At 51.9% G+C, this 17,132-nt stretch overlaps 1 protein-coding gene across 1 annotated transcript in view; it reads left to right on the top strand.

The window, feature by feature from the left end:
- Positions 1-17,132, top strand: part of GRIK4 (glutamate ionotropic receptor kainate type subunit 4) — a 262,197-nt gene that overhangs the window by 23,768 nt on the left and 221,297 nt on the right. Inside the window, 1 exon segment of the mRNA XM_064173386.1 lies at positions 8,134-8,236. The gene's annotated coding sequence lies outside the window, so the exon portion shown is untranslated.

Here is a 17,132-nt window from a genome sequence, read left to right as displayed (position 1 = left end):
TGCTGCAGCTTCCATCTATTGCTCCTTGTCCTATCCCAGAGAGCAGTGAGCAGAGCCTGTGTTGTCGTCCCCCCCCTCCCCCTGCCCTCAGATATTGATAAACATCGATTAAATCCTCTGTCTTCTCCAGACTAAGCAGCCCCAGGTCCCTCAGCCTCCCCCATCAGGCAGTACTCCAGTCCCTTCATCATCCTCCTAGCCCTCCACGTGGATCCTCTCCAGCAGATCCCTGTCCCTCTTAAACTGGGGAGCTTGACATTGAAGGCAGTACTCAAGATGGGATCTCACCAGGGCAGTGATGAGGATGAGAGGCAGTGGTTTGAGGCTGGAGCACGGGAGATTTAGGCTGGACATTCTGCACAGTGAGGGTGGTGGAATACTGAGACAGGTTGCCTCATCCCTGGAGGCAGTCAAGATCAGCCTTGTTGCAGCCCTGGACAGCCTGCTCCAGTTGAAGATGTCCCTGCTGCCTGCAGAGTGGCTGCACAAAATGATCTTTGAAGGTCCCTTCTAACCTGCTAGCAGTCTGTGAGTCTCTGAACACTTCTGCTCCCCTTGTGCACACCGAGGCTGGTTCTGCTCTCCGGGGTGTGCAGTGTCATGGGTTTGATGTAAATTGGGATGGGGGTTAGGTGAAAACATGAGAGCTCTGGAATCTCAGAGCCTGGAAAGCAAGAAAAAACCAAAAACCCAAAGCAATAAAAAACCCAAACCCAACCAAACTGAAAGCATTTGGAAGATTAAACATTTCTGACTAGAGCATGATAAATCTTTTGCTGTTTAGGAAAGTGAGCAATTAAAATTGCAAAGCAGGCAGCAAGGGAGCAAGTCAGCGTGCGTGGCAGGGTTGGCTGGGTCCCTGACTTCACCGAGGCTGTGCGAGGGAATCAGCAGAGAGACAGAGCTCCTTCCTATTCAGGGAAATCCAAGAGCCCTGCTACGGCACTGCTGGGCTCTTCATTTGCATGTGTAGGGGAACAGCGAGCTCTTGCCATGCAATACTGAACCTGTAGTGCTTTGGCTTCCTCGGGAGCGTTTTCCCTTTGTCTTTGTAATGCTGTGATACGAGAGCGCCGAGAAGGCTGTGGGGGGAGCATTTATTTGTGTCCTTTCACTGTCTGTTTTAATCTACAAAGCCTCTAGGAAGAGGAGCAGTGGAGTGAGCTGAATGGGAGGTTACAGATGAAAAAGCAAGTTACAAATCTGTGAACGTGGGGAGGGGGAAAGGAGAGCCCGTGGGTCATCTGGTGATCTGCTAAGTGGTGGAGTACACTACAGAGCCTGAGGATCAGGTGTGTGATGGGCTAGCTTCTGACTTGTGCTTCCCCTTTTAAAAGGGAAAAATCACAGGGTGTGTTTTATTTGATCTGTTAGAGGCTGCATTCTCCTCCTTAGAGGGCTGCGTTAGTGCTCTCGGTGCACAAAGCACAGATAATGTCCTCCCTGTCTTAGAAACCCACTTGTGCTCAGCCTTTGCTGGCCTGCTCGCTCCCTGTGGCCAGGTTTTGCTGTCTGAAGCAGCAGGCATGGCTGTGTTTTATTTCAGACTGAAGTGCATTCTCAGACAGGTTGCTGATGCATTAACCTGTCAAGCATCCTTACTGCAGTTGTGTTCAGCTCCATGTCCAGGCGCTCAGAGAGGGGAAAAACCTGTGGAAAACCTTGGTTATGATCTGCAGGACTGCAGGGAGAGGGAGATAGGGATTTGGTCACCTTGGAGACTCTGGTCTGACACATGAAGCTTGGGCTGGGTCTTATGGGTGTGCTCGGAGCAGGGGTGGCAAAGTGGCAGGGGGTCCAGAGTCACTTGAGAATATTGGTGGGAGATGCTGGGAGCTGATTCTGCACCTCCGGAGAACTCTACCTTTACTCAGAGACAGGAGCATTGGGGCCTGAGCTGACCCTGTGGAGGGGTTAGAGGACCCTTCACCCATGTGCCCATCCCTCTTCAGGGTGGTGGCAATCAAGGTGCCAGGCAGCAGCCCCTTCCCTCCTCTGAATCGTGGCCCTGGCAGCTCCAGTACCTCCGTTACTCTGGCAACAAACTGTGATCAGACAGCACCAAGCAGCTGAATTCAGCCCCTTGTTCCAGAAAAAATGCTCTCATTGAAGCTGAGCTGGAGCAAAACCCTCCCTGCCTTCCTTCTGCTGAATGACACCAGCATCCATTCGTGCACTTAGGAGTTGGTGTGTGTGTGGTGAGGAGGGAGGAGGAGGCAGCTCAGAGCAGGACTGCGGTGGGCACAGTCGCATTCTAATCAGGACTACCAAGTCCCTTTTCCTGTGGAAGCGGCTGAGACCTAGGGGATGTGGGAAGGAGAGTGAAGGCTTGGGGAGAGACTGAGCATAGACAGAGATGCTGGGGAAGAGGTAAGAGCAGGGGAGACCCATTGGCAGTGTTGGGAAGTGTCAGTGAGACAGAGGGCTTGACGTAAGCAGGAGATGGAAATTCTGCCCTCATCCTACTAGAATAAAGAAAGTCTTGCAGAACACTTCTGTCTCTCTGCTTGTTTGTCAGCTTACAACAGTAACAAAGGCATTTGTGGCACTGAGGATGTGCTGCCTCTCTGGAATCGACAGAGCTGCCCAGAATGATAATTGGGTCCTTTTTCATCTCTTTTTTTTTTTTTTGTAAGAGGCTAACAGACTACTACACAAAGTAATTAACTGGACAGACAGATACAGCAGGATTGGTAAACGGCGACAGCAGCAGTGAGGCACAGGGTTTTTTAAAGGCCTTGTGTCAGCAGAAGGGCTCTAAGTTGGGGCTGGCTCTCAGGGAAGCAGCTAAAACAAATGAGACTTAAACAAAATTAATAATCTTGATAGCTGCAGATGATGCAGGTGTCTGGTGCTGGCTGTGAGCATAGCCAAAAGAGAGAGAAGGAAGAGGAAAGAAGGCCAAGACTTCAGTACAGCTACTTGCTTGTGTGTGCACTTCATAGATTGATAGAATGGTTTGAGTTGAAAGGGACCTTCAAGATCATCCAGTTCCAACCCCCTGCCATGGGCAGGGACACCTCCTACTAGGTTGCTCAAGGCCTCGTCCAGCCTGGCCTTGAACACCTCCTGGGATGGGGCATCCACAGGCTCCCTGGGCAGCCTGTGCCAATGTCTCCCCACCCTTGCTCTAGAAAGAATTTCTTCCTAATCTCCAGTCTAAATCTGCCCTCTTCAAGCTTCAGTCCCTCTCATCCTATCACTCTGAGCCTTTCTAAACAGTCCCTCCCATCTCTCCTGTAGCCCCCTCCAGGCTGGAAGGCTGCTGTATGATCTCCCTTCAGCCTTTTCTTTTCCAGGCTGAGCAGCCTCAGCTCCTTCAGTCTGTCCCCACAGGGGAAGTTCTTCAGCCCTCTGATCATCTTCATGGCTTCCTCTGGACCCACTCCAACAGCTCCATGTCCTCCTTATGCTGTGGCACCAGATCTGTGCACTGCAACAGCTCCATGTCCTCCTTGTGCTGTGGGCACCAGATCTGTGCACTGCAACAGCTCCATGTCCTCCTTGTGCTGTGGGCACCAGATCTGTGCACTGCAACAGCTCCATGTCCTCCTCGTGCTGTGGGCACCAGATCTGTGCACTGCAACAGCTCCGTGTCCTCCTCGTGCTGTGGGCACCAGATCTGTGCACACCAACAGCTCCGTGTCCTCCTTGTGCTGTGGCACCAGATCTGTGCACTGCAACAGCTCCATGTCCTCCTCGTGCTGTGGCACCAGATCTGTGCACTCCAACAGCTCCATGTCCTCCTTGTGCTGTGGGCACCAGATCTGTGCACTGCAACAGCTCCATGTCCTCCTCGTGCTGTGGGCACCAGATCTGTGCACTCCAACAGCTCCATGTCCTCCTTGTGCTGTGGGCACCAGATCTGTGCACTGCAACAGCTCCGTGTCCTCCTTGTGCTGTGGGCACCAGATCTGTGCACTCCAACAGCTCTGTGTCCTCCTTGTGCTGTGGGCACCAGATCTGTGCACACCAACAGCTCCGTGTCCTCCTCGTGCTGTGGGCACCAGATCTGTGCACACCAACAGCTCCGTGTCCTCCTTGTGCTGTGGCACCAGATCTGTGCACTCCAACAGCTCCATGTCCTCCTCGTGCTGTGGGCACCAGATCTGTGCACTCCAACAGCTCCATGTCCTCCTCGTGCTGTGGGCACCAGATCTGTGCACACCAACAGCTCCGTGTCCTCCTTGTGCTGTGGGCACCAGATCTGTGCACACCAACAGCTCCGTGTCCTCCTTGTGCTGTGGGCACCAGATCTGTGCACTCCAACAGCTCCGTGTCCTCCTTGTGCTGTGGCACCAGATCTGTGCACTGCAACAGCTCCATGTCCTCCTCGTGCTGTGGGCACCAGATCTGTGTGGTGGGCAGAAGGTCGCTGCACAGATTTTGATGTTGTACCCAAAGAGAACATCTCCCTCATTATCTGCAGATTCTTCCTTTTCTTTAATTACCAGTCAGGAACTGGGACAAGTTGTACCAACCGCTTAAGTGGGGGCATATGGGGAAAGAAACTGCCAAAACCTGGCATTGTGTTAGTGTGGCTAAAATGATGATGGAGAGGCTGAGTGAAGGGAGAGGCAGTGGCGTGCGGTGCCTCCGGAATTTGTAACGACCTCTGCCTGCCTGGAACTCCCTCACTCTGGCAGAGGGAATGCAAAGCATTTGATAGATCAAACCCTGACAGAGAAACAAGGAAAAGCAGTGGGGGGAACCTTTCCTAAATCACACCTGGCTAATCAAGTTAACTGCTTTATGGGATTGTGATTAGAGCTTTCAATAGAAGGGCGACAGAAGCACCTTCCCTATGGTTTGTGCTGCTGGCTTCCTTTTTTCCTCTCCCTGTAGAGATATCCTGCTTTGAGATGAGATTGATTTTTTTTTTTTTTTAGCTGAAGATGTTGCACTGGAAAAGGTTTGGGGTTTGGTTTTAAGGGTTTTTTAAAGGCAGGCAATAAAAGTCCTGTCTTCGTCCCTTGGGGAGAAGGCCAATTGGCAGAGGGCAATGGGATGAGATTTAACAAGGCCAAGTGCAGGGTTCTACACTTTGGCCACAACAACCCCAAGCAGTGCTACAGGCTCGGGACAGAGTGGCTGAGAGCAGCCAGGCAGAGAGGGAGCTGGGGGTGCTGGGAGAGAGGAGCTGCAGAGAAGGCAGCAGTGTGCCCAGGTGGGCAGCAGAGCCAATGGCATCCTGGGCTGGCTGAGGAGCAGTGTGGGCAGCAGGACAAGGGAGGTTCTTGTGCCCCTGTGCTCAGCACTGCTCAGGCCACCCCTTGAGTGCTGTGTCCAGTTCTGGGCTCCTCCATTGCAGAGAGATGCTGAGGTGCTGGAAGGTGTCCACAGGAGGGCGCCAGAGCTGCTGAGGGGCCTGGAGCAGAGCCCTGTGAGGAGAGGCTGAGGGAGCTGGGGGGGTGCAGCCTGCAGCAGAGGAGGCTCAGGGCAGAGCTCATTGCTGCCTGCAGCTGCCTGCAGGGAGGCTGTAGCCAGGTGGGGTTGGGCTCTGCTGCCAGGCAGGCAGCAACAGAAGAAGGGGACACAGCCTCAAGCTGTGCCAGGGCAGGTCTAGGCTGGATGTTAGGAGGAAGTTGTTGTCAGAGAGAGTGATTGGCATTGGAATGGGCTGCCCAGGGAGGTGGTGGAGTGGCTGTGGCTGGAGGTGTTGAAGCCAAGCCTGGCTGGGGCACTTAGTGCCATGGTCTGGTCGATTGGCCAGGGCTGGGTGCTAGGTTGGGCTGGCTGAGCTTGGAGCTCTCTTCCAACCTGCTTGATTCTATGATTCTGTGAAGAGGGGAAAAAAGGCAAGAAAAAGATCAGCATTGTGGTTTCCTGGCCTTGGATAGAACAGTTTAAGTTATTGCTGAAAGTTTGGGGTTTGAGGGGTTTTTCCACAGAATATTAAGAGGTGAAAGGTACCTCCAGAAATTGACTCCAGCCTCCCTGCTAAAGCATTGTTATCTCAGGCATGGCACACTGGAACAGGTCCAGGCAGGTTTTGAAGGTCTCCAGAGAAGGAGACTCCACAACCGCCTTTGGCAGCTCCAGGCCAGAGCAGGACCATAGAATCTCCCTCAGGTCAGATGAATTGAGGGGGGATGAACTGAGAGTTAGTATCATAGAATCAGTCAGGGTTGGAAGGGACCACAAGGGTCAGCCAGTTCCAACCCCCCTGCCCTGGGACGGGGCACCCTACCCGAGATCAGCCTGGCCTTAAACACCTCCAGCAATGGGGCCTCAACCACCTCCCTGGGCAACCCATTCCAGTTGATGAATTGAGGAGGATGAATTTGAGGTGAACTGAGAGTTTTTCCTACTTTCCACTCCCATTAGTTGAAGCTGCTGTTTGCCATGAGGAGATGCTTTGGACCAGTGTGCCAGGGGTTACACATCCTCAGCAGAAGCAGGCTGGGGTGGGTAGCAGTGGAGTCCCTCCCTTGCCCTGGCAGAAGATTTTAGCTGGGACAGGATGCCTCAGCTGGTGCAAGGTTCTCTCAGCTGCTGCTGAGTTTCCATGGGAGCAATGAATTTGTCTTTTTTTTTTCCCTGTAAGGCAGCATCTGCCTGCAGACCTGGTTGCTAGAAGATATCCTTGAGTTCAAAGTCATTCAGATTGGGAGCTCACAGGGATAATGGGAGAATCAAAGCTGAGACAAGTCAATGTTATGCAGTCGGGGGGGGGGGGGGATTGTATTATTATTTAAAAGGATAGAAATCTTTTGCAGCTGGTTAGGCAAAGGTTAGGCATAATTCTCCCTGAGGACAGGTTAATCTATTTGTCCTTGCAGCTTGTTCCAAATCTTCTGGTTTGATCAGAAACCAGATCTAGGGCTGGCCATGCCAGTGCTCTAATCTCGTGGAGGAATTTATGCCTATCGATGGTGATCTCTTGGCTTCTGGAAACTGAGACCCAGCAAACCTCTTATAAACAGCAGGGAAAGGAAGCTGTGTCCAGTTTTGGCTTCCCCAGTTTAAGAGGGACAGGGATCTGCTGGAGAGGATCCATGTGGAGGGCCATGAGGATACTGAGGGGACTGGAGCACTGCCTGCTGAGGAGAGGCTGAGGGACCTGGGGCTGCTTAGTCTGGAGGAGAGAAGGCTGAGAGGGGATTTAATCAATGCTTATCGATATCTGAGGGCTGGGAGTCAGAAGTGTGGGGACAGGCTTTGCTCACTGCTCCCTGGGATAGGACAAGCAGCAATGGATGGAAGCTGCAGCACAGGAGGTTCCAGCTCAACACAAGAGGGAACTTCTTGACTGGAAGGCTCCCAGAGCCCTGGCACAGGCTCCCCAGAGAGGTTGTGGAGTCTCCTTCTGTGGTGCCTTTCCAGGCCTGTCTGGCTGTGTTCCTGTGTGCCCTGAGCTAGATTGTGTGGTCCTGCTCTGACAGGGGGCTTGGACTGGATGATCTCTTTGGGTCCCTTGCAAGCCCTGTGATCCTGTGAAGCAGTCTGGAAATCCTTTCCAGCTTCAGTAGCCACAAACCCAGCATTACACCGAACTGTCTGTCTCCAATTAGACTAACTGCTCCTTCTCCTGTCATGGGAAGAGCCTCCAGGCATTTTGGGGTGGCTGTGCTGTTAAAACCAAGATGATGTGGACAGGTGAAGTCTCATTTGTCTGTAGGCTCTTTCACAGGCAGAGGGGTTGCTGGGAGCAGAAGACTGTTGCATCCTTTGGGTTTTTGTGCTCTGTGCCAAAATGTTCAGGTCAGTGCTTCGTGTGATAAAAAGACTCTTGACTTGAGCATAACAGCTCTGCTACAAACTGCTTTAGTTCATTATGGTTGGGTAATTAATAGATGCTCTTTCAGACCTGCCTTTCTGCGTGACAGAGGACACAGACCAAAGGAAAACGTTGCCCATGCTCATACAGAAGCCAGGCATGGCTGATCTGGAGCCAGCTTCTGCTTGTGGCACTGCTTTGGTCCTGCCGATGCTAGCATGAGTTACAGCTGGTCCTGGAGTTGAAGAAAGTGTCTGTCTGTCCAGGCTCTGCTGCAGAGCACCTGAAGCAGGGGGAGGGTGTCTGGTCGTGTAGCATTAGGTGGGAGGAGGGAAGCAGTTGTCAGAGACAGGAGCGCACACACGCAGAGCACCTTTGATGCCTCTTGCATTGAACTCAGTCTTCTCTTGCAGTTCTGTGGTTTGCTGCACCTTTTGCCAGTACTGAAGAGATAACAAAGGAATGGAAATCCCCTAAGGAGGACACAGCAAGTCGGTGACAGCACCTGGAATAAATGTGAGTCTGACCATAGAGATCTTTTCTGGGTGAAAAGATGGGGTGGAGCACAGTAGCAAAGAAGGGCCAGACAGAGGAGAGAGGTTCTGAGCAGTTCTTACAGTAAACCTCTTCAAGCTATTAAAGCAGAAGGGAAAACAGTAAAATTTCATATGTAAAAATATAGGAATAGTCTCATCAGCTGCAGCATGAGCTGCTGTTAGCAGGCTAGAAGTGCTGCTGTGTCCCTGCACGGAGGCATTTGCCTTCTAGGTCACGGGAACAATTCCACTGGGGAGAGGAGGCAAATACAGGGCACGTCCCTGCTGCTTGCCAGTCTACTTCCTCCCCATCTGCTCTGGCAGTTTCATAGATGCATAGACTCAAAGAGTGGTTTAGACTGGAAGGGACTTTAAAGATCATTCAGTTCAACTTCCTAACAACATCCAGCCTAGATCTGCCCTGGCACAGCTTGAGGCTGTGTCCCCTTGTTCTGTTGCTGGCTGCCTGGCAGCAGAGCCCAACCCCACCTGGCCACAGCTACTTCAGGTAGTTGTAGCCAGCAATGAAGTCTGCCCTGAGCCTTCTCTTCTGCAGGCTGCACACTCCCAGCTCCCTCAGCCTCTCCTCACAGGGCTGTGCTCCAGGTCCCTCCCCAGCTTTGCTGCCCTTCTCTGGACACCTTCCAGCATCTCAACATCTCTCTTGAATGGAGGAGCCCAGAACTGGACACAGCACTCAAGCTGTGGCCTGACCAGTGCTGAGTACAGGGGCAGGGTAATCTCCCTTGTCCTGCTGCCCACACTGCTCCTGAGCCAGCCCAGGATGCCATTGGCCTTCTTGACCACCTGGCACACTGCTGCCTCCTCTTCAGCTACTGTCTAGGTGTTCAAGCAAAGCCTGGATGAGGCACTTAGTGCCATGTTCTGGTTGATTGGTTAGGGCTGAGTGCTAGGTTGGACTGGCTGAGCTTGGAGGTCTCTTCCAACCTGACTGATTCTATGATGTGATTCTATCCCTGTGGGTAAGGAGGACTGCTTTCCTCTCACCTTGGGGCTGCCCCAGCCAGAGAGCACACATGACACAGAGGAAGCTGAATTATCCCATCTGCCTGCTGCTCTGTGTAGGCTTCAGTAAACCCTTGAGAGCTGGAGGAGGCTTCAAAGAGGCAAAAAAAAACCACTGATGGAAAAATAGTTGTAGTTTTGGAGATGAAAAATAAAAGTCACATCCCTCCTTCTCAGGACCTCTTTTCCCTTCTGCTCCTTTTGGTAGGAGCTTTATTTTTTTTGCCCTTCTTCTCCAGTCACCCCTAATAAAGCAGATAGGAACTGAGTGCTTTACTTGAGGAGCTTGTGGGAAAATATGGAAAGTTGTTGGTGAGGGGGCTGGATTGCAAAAAAACCCTGATGATTTTTTGGAAGAAGGCCATTCTTTTGGCAAAAAACTGCCTGAGAAATTCTTCCTGTAGCTGTGATGGGTTTTGGCCACCGTCCTGTGCAATCACAGTTCATTATTCCTGAAGCACGGATGCTGCCCCATCTGAAGTGTTTCTCACGGGAGGAGTGATTGTGCCTCAGTCAGGTGGCAGCAAAGGTCTGCTCTCCTCTTCCCTCTCACCCTGCTGGCAATGTGCAATGGCTGCCTTCTCTGCTCCAGACAGAAACATGCAGGTTGGCAAAGCCTCTCAGGAGCACCAAGGCCAACCTAGAACCCTACTCTGCAAAATTCACCTCAAACCATAGCCCCAAGCACCACATCCAAACCACCCTGGAACACAGCCAGGCTGGGTGACTGCACCACCTCTCTGGGCAGCTCATTCCAGTCCCTGACCACTCTCTCCATGAAAAACCTTTTCCTGATGTTCAATCTAAACCTCCCCAGCCTCAGTTTGAGGCCATTCCCCTTTGTTCTGTCTCCAGTTCCCTGTGAGCAGAGCCCAGCAACAGCCTCTCCACATTGTCCCTTCAGGTAGCTGTAGACAGCATCGAGGTCTGCCCTCAGCCTCCTCTTTTTCACACTATCCATCTCCAGCTCCCTAACTATCTCCTGACCAGGTTTGTTCTCTAGGCCCTTCTCCAGCTTTGTTGCCCTCCTCTGGCCCCACTCCAGCACCTCCACATCTCTCTTGTATTGCAGTGCCCAAAACTGAACACAGTACTTGAGGTGTGGCCTCACCAAAGCCGAGTCCAAAGGGACACAGCAGTTTTAATCCAAGCCAGGATACCCTTGGCAGCTCAGCTCTGCAGGCAGCCTGGGAACAATCTGATGGCTTGATAAAACCTGGCATGGTTTGCCTCAATCATAGAATCAACCAGGTTGGAAGAAACCTCCAAGCTCATCCAGTCCAACCTATCCCCCAGCCCTATCCAGTCAACTGGACCATGGCACTAAGTGCCTCCTCCAGCCTGCTGTCAAATACCTTCAGTGTGGTGCGGCCGAGCATGGGCTGGCAGGAGCAGCAGGGCTGCTGAGCCCTTTGGAGCCTGCCTGTCCTTCACGGCCCCACTGAGGACACCTCTGGCTGGTGGCTGTGCAGCTTGCCTGAGCCCTGCCCCTGCAGCAGGGCCGGAGCAGAGCAAGGATGCAGCTCTCCTCCGACTGGGTTGATTCCACACTTTAAAGCTCCTTCTTTTTCTTCTCCTAGAAGCAGAGATGAGCATTTGCAAATGTTTTGAAGTGCCAGTGACAGCAGAACAATGCTGGCACCATTCTGTTTAGTTGCTCACTCTACCTCTCCTGCCTTCCCCTTCCCCTCAGCCTCCACTCCTCCCGAACACCTGCCTTTTATCCAATTTAATTTTCACACCTCCTCCTGCTGCTGTGTCCTTGCCAGTTATCTCTCTGCTTATGCAGTGGGTGTCTCTTTCCCTTGCTGAAGGATTCCATCCCAAACTGGCTTCCACGAGCCCAGCACACCTAGCCCTGGAGCTGACTCTGCCATAGCTTCCCTCTGTCCTGGGAAAAAACACCTCAGATCCCCTGCAAGGCAGCACTGAAGGTTAACTTCCAATTTGTGCTGAGGTTGTGTTGCTTTCAATGCAAAGAATTACCTTTGGCAGTTTGGTTGTCCCTGGGGGCAGTTTGGTTGTCTGGATGTCACCACACAGCCACAGTGGAGAGAAAGGCTCTGCCTTGTTTTGTGGTCTCGGTTGCTGTTGGGTACAGCTGCTGCTGCAGAGGCACCAGTCTGGGTACTAGTTGCTGTGTTGGGGAAGCAGAAGAGACTTTCTTGCCAAGATGTCTTGAACAGCTCTCTTTGAAGCTTTGGCTGTGAAGGTGGAGAGTGGTTAGTGTGGCTTTTCTCAGTGGGGCATGGCCACTGCACTTCCAACCACAACACCTAGTGATTCTCTTGGACACTTGCATCTCTAGGAGGTAGATGCACTCTGTGTGAGCATCCAGATCTCTCCAGCTCGTTGTCACTGCAATACTGCCAGATCTCTGTCCTTGCCTTGCCTTCTTTCCATCAAGTTCAGAGCCATGGTGACTGCAGCAGGGCAGCAAGCAGACAACCATTGCCACTAGGACAATTCCCTCCTATCTAAAGTCTCTGTGTTGAATGTGTCTGCAGCCCCATGCTGATTTACTCAATAAAGGATGCACTCCATGGTGATTATGAGGGACCTTGATCAGAAAGGCAGAGGTTACCCTGGCTGGGATGAGGAGAAGATGGCTACAGCACAGCAGGGCTGTCTGCAGCTGCTAACCTGCCTCCCATCTCCAGAGTGCCCTTTCTAAGTGAGGAAGCAGGGAAGGGGGAAATATGCTGTCTTTTTGCTAGGATGAAAAGAAAGCAGAGTAGGAACAGTCATAATTTAGTGGGCTCCTGGGTAAATTTGTGTTTCATTCTGATTATTGAGTGCATTCCCTAATTGCAGCAATAAAAAGGAAGAGTCCATCTTCTAAATGCAAACGGTGGTGCTGATTGTTATTTAATTAGTTGATTTCAGTGGTCGAGGGGTGAGGTTGGAATTACAATTGCAGCTCATATTATTTCACTGAGATTGCTGAATTAATTAGGAGAACAATAGGATTCTTCATTTCTGATGCCTCAGGAACTCGTGACAATAACTTCTAAACTGAAGGAGGAAGAAAAGGTCACAACAGGTTCTTCTCCTGGCACGTGGAGCAGAGCAGAGAGGTGAGGGAGCTGTAGTCCTCCTTCCCCTCCTCCTTCTTTCCTCCTTCCCCTCCTCCTTCTTTCCTCCTTCCCCTCCTCCTTCTTTCCTCCTTCCCCTCCTCCTTCTTTCCTCCTTCCCCTCCTCCTTCTTTCCTCCTTCCCCTCCTCCTTCTTTCCTCCTTCCCCTCCTCCTTCTTTCCTCCTTCCCCTCCTCCTTCTTTCCTCCTTCCCCTCCTCCTTCTTTCCTCCTTCCCCTCCTCCTTCTTTCCTCCTTCCCCTCCTCCTTCTTTCCTCCTTCCCCTCCTCCTTCTTTCCTCCTTCCCCTCCTCCTTCTTTCCTCCTTCCCCTCCTCCTTCTTTCCTCCTTCCCCTCCTCCTTCTTTCCTCCAGTGCCTTTTCCTTGTAGAAAAAGAGATGTTTACAGTGACATTTTATGCCTTGCTAGGAAAAGCATTGGAATAATGTTGTAAGAGAAGAGGAGCAGCTGTGCCACTCTTGAAGCCACACCATAAGGTGTGCTTGGAATAGCAACAGCCACCATGGGCTCAGCATCAGGTGTCAGAGCAGAGCTGGCTGTTGGGATGGCAAGAGAGAGAGGAGCCCTAGAGCACACTCTTGCAGTGTGCCATGCTCACCTTCATTTCCTGCTTTCCCCCTCCTCCCTGTCTGTGTTTGACCTGGGCAAGGTCAGGCTCTGGGCAAGTCTGATGGTTTGGGAGTTACCTGCCCCCCTACTCTTATGACATCACTCAGACTAGACTCAGCCTGCTGGAAGTTAAGGAATGAAGCTTTGTAGTCACAGTTTAGCACAATTCACAAGCAGAGATTTCCAATCTCTACAGCTAAAGACAGAAACAGACAAGTTAAAGGTAATACAGAAACACAGCAGCCCTCCCAGAAACCAGATTGCCCAGGAGGGGCTCCCAACCACCCTTCCACCTTCTTTCCACCCCTGTACCTTACCCCAGAGTCTATCTTATGTGCAAGGTGAGTTTGGAGGATGGACAAGGGGGGGTCAGAAGCAGAAAGACTGGTTGCACAGAAGGGGCCCAGGGAGAAAAGCAAGGACACCAGCTCCGACAGAGACACACACTGTTTGTGTTCTTGTTTTTGTACATCTCAGCAAGCAGCCATCCCCACTGGTTTCTTTTCACAGCCTAGCATCTAATTTCTCTCATTAAAATATTCCAGTTTTCCTCAAAGCAGCTCAGCAAGGAAACCTAGTGCAGGAAAGTGGTGATGGATGGATGGAGCTGGTGCAGGAGGTGACCTGCTTGCTGTGTGACTTTGCTCTACCTGGTGTCAGGAGGCATGAAGCTGCTTGAAGCTCCTGTCTGCAGTAGACTGAGGTCCCCTGTGGGCTCTCTAGCTCATCTGTGGTGTGCCAGGCACACAGGGGGCACACTGAGAAGCAGCTGCAGGCTCTGATTGCTTGCTCCCTGTGACAGGATGAGGAGCAATGGGTGTAAGTTGCAGCACAGGAGGTTCCAGCTCCACATCAGGGGGAACTTCTTGACTGGACGGGTCCCAGAGCACTGGCACAGGCTGCCCAGAGAGGTTGTGGAGTCTCCTTCTCTGGAGCCTTTCAAGGCCTGTCTGGAAGTGTTCCTGTGTGCCCTGAGCTAGATTGTGTTGTCCTGCTCTGACAGGGGAGTTGGACTTGATGATCTCCTTGGGTCCCTTCCAACCCCTGACATCCTGTGAGCCTGGTCACAGGACTGGTGTGGGATGATTGTGTTAGATCTGAGGCTTGTTAATGGGATCTGGAGACCAAACTCTACAGGATAAGACAAGGTCACAAAAAAAAATATCAAAAATCTCCTTCTGCTGTAGTTAATGGTGCCACATCCAGCTGGCAGCTGGCACTAGTGCTGTGCCCCAGGGATCAGTGCTGGGCCCTGTCCTGTTTAATATCTTCATTGATGACCTGGATGAGGGGTTTGAGTCCAGCATCAGTAAATTTGCAGGTGACACCAGGTTGGGAGCAAGTGTGGATCTGTTAGAGGGCAGGAGGGCTCTGCAGAGGGACCTGGACAGATGGGCACAGTCCAATGCCAGGAGTTTTAACAAGTCCAAGTGCTGGGTTCTGCACTTTGGCTACAACAACCCCATGCAGTGCTACAGGCTGGGGACAGAGTGGCTGGAGAGCAGCCAGGCAGAGAGGGACCTGGAGGTTGACAGCTGAACATAAGACATCAGTGTGCCCAGGTAGCCAAGAAGGCCAGTGGCATCCTGGGCTGGCTCAGGAGCAATGTGGTCAGCAGGATAAAGGAGGTAATTCTGCTCCTGTGCTCAGCACTGCTCAGGCCACTCCTTGAGTGCTGTGTCCAGTTCTGGGCTCCTCCATTGCAGAGAGATGTTGAGGTGCTGGAAGGTGTTTGGAGAAGGGCAGCAAGGCTGGGGAGGGGCCTGGAGCAGAGCCCTGTGAGGAGAGGCTGAGGGAGCTGGGGGTGTGCAGCCTGCAGCAGAGGAGGCTCAGGGCAGAGCTCATTGCTGTCTGCAGCTGCCTGCAGGGAGGCTGTAGCCAGGTGGGGTTGGTCTCTGCTGCCAGGCAAGCAGCAGCAGGACAAGGGGACACAACCTCAAGTTGTGCCAGGGCAGGCTCAGGCTGGACATTGGGAAGAAATTCTTCATGGAGAGAGTGATTGACATTGGAATGGGCTGCCCAGGGAGGTGGTGGAGTTCCCATCCCTGGAGATGTGTAAGAGGAGGCTGGATGAGGCACTTAGTGCCATGGGTTAGTTCATTCCAAGGTTGGGCTGAATGATCCTAGAGATCTTTTCCATCCTGGTTAATTCTGTGATTCTGTGCAAGGTTTTCTCTGTGATGAGCTGACAAAAGTGTGTGGATGGATCATTTAGGCAAAGCCATCAGAAAAGACAAGGTAATGTAAAGCCAGCCCTGAGTTGCTGATGTGGGTTAATTCCTAAGTGGGAAAAGAGCCCCTGGTATTGGTTGTCACACAGCATAATTGAAGCTGAGAGTAGATATTTATGTAGCTTATCAGACTTTTTAGGCAGTTGTGAGTGTAAAAGCATAACCAAATAGGAAGTTAGAAATTCCTCTGCTTCAGGATATGACCTAACTTCTGCTTAATGAGAGCTGAGCAGAAACCTGACCTCAGGACAAGTTGTCTCTCCTCTGCCTCTGCTCTTTCTTCTCGAGCACTTGGTGCTGGCTGCTGTCAGGCCCTGACAGCCAGACCAAAGAGATCACTGCTGTGTCCCAGGGGGGGCCAGGTTCCCGCTGGGAGGTGTTTTGCTCAGCCTGGTGGTCTGCTGGCCCTCCACCCCACAAGGTGCTGCCAGTCAAGGCATCCCACTGCAATGCTTTTGTACAACTGAGCTAAAGTCAGGACAATCACTTGCCCCATCCTCATAGCTGTGCTGCTTCAGGATGGTTTGCATCCATGTCAGTAGAGTGGGCAAGAAAATGAGGTGTTGCCTCTCCCACCACCCCCCAGACATACTGCCTGGGGATGCAGGCTTGGGAAGAAGCACAGTTCCCTAAGGGCTGCTCAGGGCCTGCAAAGAACCATCCCTGAAGTGCAGAGCAGAGGAGACTTTAAACACTGAGGCAGTTTGCAAAGGTCTCCATGGAAGTGTTGGGCATTGAGGTTGTGCTCTGAAAATGTTGGCTTCATTGTTTTGAGTGTGGGATTTTTTTTTTTCCCCTCCTATCTCTTGTTTTATTGAAAATGTGTTTGATGTGATGGCCTTTTGGCTCCTTTACTGTGATGTGGCTTTTACTGCAGCTGACTGAGTCCTTGTGGGGATATTGCAGCCTGTCTGGAGGAGCAAATACAAACCAGGCTTTCTCAGAGTACATGGGGGGCATTATTATGTTAAAGCAATCATCTTCCCTGACTCAACTGGGCTTCCTCTTTCCTGGGTGCTCTGCAGAGAGTTGTTCCTTTCCTGTGTGTGCCTTTGTGTTGTCAGGATTCATTTTTCAGAGGGAAAAGTCTTCATAAGCTCACAGTTCCTCTTCCCTGCAGAAATAGTGTGCCTTGAATCTACTATGTTGCTCACTTTATTCCCTTCCAGGGCCTCCTACCAACCTCTCTGTTTTCCTCTCTTCTTTTATATGAGCTTTCTGTGTTGACTACAAGTACTTTGAGGTAGGCTCCTTCCCTCCCTGCTCCTTTGTGAGAGTTTGCAGGGCCTCTTTAGATCTGCAGATTGATAGAACACTTTGGGTTGGATCATCCAGTTCCAAACCCCCTTGCCATGGGCAGGGACATCTCCCACTAGAGTAGGTTGCTCAAGGCCTCATCCATCCTGGCCTTGAACACCTCCAGGTAGAGGGAAGCTCAGGAGAGTGTTGGGATGGCTGGGATCGCTGCAGTGCTTCTGGGGTCACCTACCCAGCCACTTTTGTGTCCCTCCCTGCTCCCTCTGGGCTGTCTGAGCTGGCAGTACACGGAGCTGGGAGCTCCTTGGCCTGGTCTGTGGGTGCTGAGATGGGCAATGCTGACTGGAGTCAGATTGAGAGTTGTGTAGAGAGCAGTGTGGGAAGTATTCAGGTTATTTGCCAGGTGCTCCTTGGAGGGCATTTGTCCTTACCCACTTAACATCAAGCTGAGAGGCATTCCCTGCTTTCACAACTGCCTGCCCTTCTTCCCCTCCTCTCCCCAGCTCCTGCATCCTTCTACCCTCTCTTTGGCATGGCTTAGCTCTTCTGCTTGCAGCTCATCCCAGGGGCTGTATTTCACCTGCTGGCAAGACCTCTTTACTCTGGCTGTGCTTCAGCTGAGCTTTTAGCCAGGCATGAGTAACTGCCTGTATCTCAGCAC

The sequence above is a fragment of the Pogoniulus pusillus genome, chromosome 38, assembly GCF_015220805.1.
Source record: "Pogoniulus pusillus isolate bPogPus1 chromosome 38, bPogPus1.pri, whole genome shotgun sequence".
In the NCBI taxonomy this organism is placed as follows: Eukaryota; Metazoa; Chordata; class Aves; order Piciformes; family Lybiidae; genus Pogoniulus; species Pogoniulus pusillus.
The sequence above is the reverse complement of the archived record's forward strand: the minus strand, read 5'-3'. Positions and strand labels throughout refer to the sequence as shown.